This window comes from Schistocerca piceifrons, chromosome 2 (assembly GCF_021461385.2).
Source record: "Schistocerca piceifrons isolate TAMUIC-IGC-003096 chromosome 2, iqSchPice1.1, whole genome shotgun sequence".
Classification (NCBI taxonomy): domain Eukaryota; kingdom Metazoa; phylum Arthropoda; class Insecta; order Orthoptera; family Acrididae; genus Schistocerca; species Schistocerca piceifrons.
The window spans coordinates 318079226-318081580 of NC_060139.1; positions in this window are offsets into that span (position 1 = coordinate 318079226).

Sequence of the window (2355 nt, forward strand, 5' to 3'; positions counted from 1 at the left end):
CACATGTGCAAATTGTAAAGCATAACATTATGTATAAATAAGCCACCTAGTTTATAGAAGGATACCACCACCTAAAACAATTTCAGTGAATAATATGAACCTGGCATGTGATGATTTTATTTATTCACAAAGTGGGGCAGAGTTTACACAGATGTTCTTAATATAAAGGAACATTGTTCATCACTTTTCCCATTAGTGAATCACTACCAATAATATAAATTGTCATTGCTAAAGCCGTTCGTATACTGTACATGTTAACCTAACTACACTACACTACAATGGTAGTCCTGTGTTCACAGGCATTTGAAGAACATGTCAATCATTTCTTGTTTCTTCTGTCCGAATTTCAGTATTGTATTGTCGATCTTCGTTAATTCATTCAGCACTACTTCATGAACTTCAAAGCTTAATACATAATGTTTAATTGTGTCCATGTCTTCTGTTGCTTTCGATACTGTAGGAACTGGCAAAGGATCTGTTTCACCCTTGTCTTTACTTTCTTGTTCCTCTGACATCTGCCCCTCGAACACTTCATCAGTTATCATGGACTGTCAAACAGTAACATCTTCATCACACTCAACATAAGCATTGAAGATAAGGCAAGCAGTATTTTTATCTTGCTCTATTATTTGCTGTCATTACTCAGTTGCAATTCCATTGTTTTCTGATGTGATGTTTTCTTCTGCAATTTCATTATTTTCTGATGTGATCTCTCTCTCTTAAGTGCCAGTATCGAATTAAAGCCAGCCTTCTGAAAACAATCTGATACTGTGCTTTCCTGCACGGAATCCCACACACATCTTACAAAATATATAGCATCAAAGAATGTCACTTTTCTTGTTGTACTGTGAAGACAGTCCAGCATCTTATGTACAAGAATTTGTCTATATTTTTGTTTCATACATTTTATAATGAGTAAGTCAAGTGGCTGAAGATGGCTTGTACAATTGACAGGAAAAAACATTGATTATGAATATACGACATGTCCTGAAGATGTGCTGCACAATGGGCAATAATGACGATGATTTTCCGGTTCCCGACACCCAACCTTGTATCCCAAGCACGCAAATATTCTTCAAATATACTTGCCGTTACGCATGCTTTTGTATTAGATGTATATCTGCATAGGAATATCCGCACATTTTTGGAACATCTTGAACTTTTTGCCTTACCAAGTACTGGTGGCATCAACTTTTCTGTTTCACTTTCATTGCAACATAAGCGAATGTTCTGCTGTCATTTTTCTCCTCTGAACTCGAGGGTTTTGTCAGGCAGGTGAAAAAATAGGCCCGTTTCATCAGCATTAAAAATATCGTTGAGACTACCCCTCAATGATAGATGGAAGAGTATGTTTCAATGACTCAACAGTTTCAATATCACGTTTCCAGCCTCACCTGGAACACATTTACACACTAAATTGTGTCGGCTCTTAAAACTTTTGAGCCAACCATTGGATGCTTTGAAATTTTTGAGTCCCAACTTTCGTGCCAAATATGTATCTGCAGCAACAAACCACAACACCATTAACAGTAATGTTTGCTACATAAGCTTGCTTAAACAATGTCAGTAGGACACTTTCCGGTTCTGGAAACTAATCATCACACACGTTTTCTTTTGCTGTTTCCTCCTTCCAGACACACAGCTTCAATTACTTTTTGCTTGCTCTCTATCACGTTTACTGGCGATGGAGGAATGTTCAGTTTTCATGCATTTTCAACAAGATTAATGTGTGGATTTTTGTCCACTTCCTGTACAATATTCCACTTTTCTTCATTACTGAACTGCTTCACTACCTTCTTATCCATGACATAGCAGTACACTTTTTGACACACACACACACACACACACACACACACAAAAAACAGGCAAAGAAAGATCAGTGACTGAGTTACATGTGGTCTATCAATTATGTTTGGCTGCTACAACATTGCTCCTGCCTCTGATCAGCAATTGTCGATAGGTTGCAAGTCATCAGAGCTACTGTCAACCTATACAGACTACAGTACAGTAGTGTACTATGCTGTATTTCAGTGTGTCAAAGTCAAACTGGTCATTTCTACTACAGCTTATGATGTGCACAGTTGCCGGCACTGAGAAATACTGCCAAATTTGAAAGCGCTAAGTGGGAAGAGAGAAAATATAAACGAGTTCTGTTAAATGCATTAAATGCAACTGGGATTGGAACTTTCAAAAATGGACATATTACGCCGAAACATATGGTAAAGATACTACCAAGATTCCACTGTACATGTAGCATCAGCCACCAGTCAACTAAATTTCCTGCTTAACATATTCTGAATCTTTTCAAAAACTCTTTCAGCATTTGTATCTCAGATTTTAAAAATTACATAGATG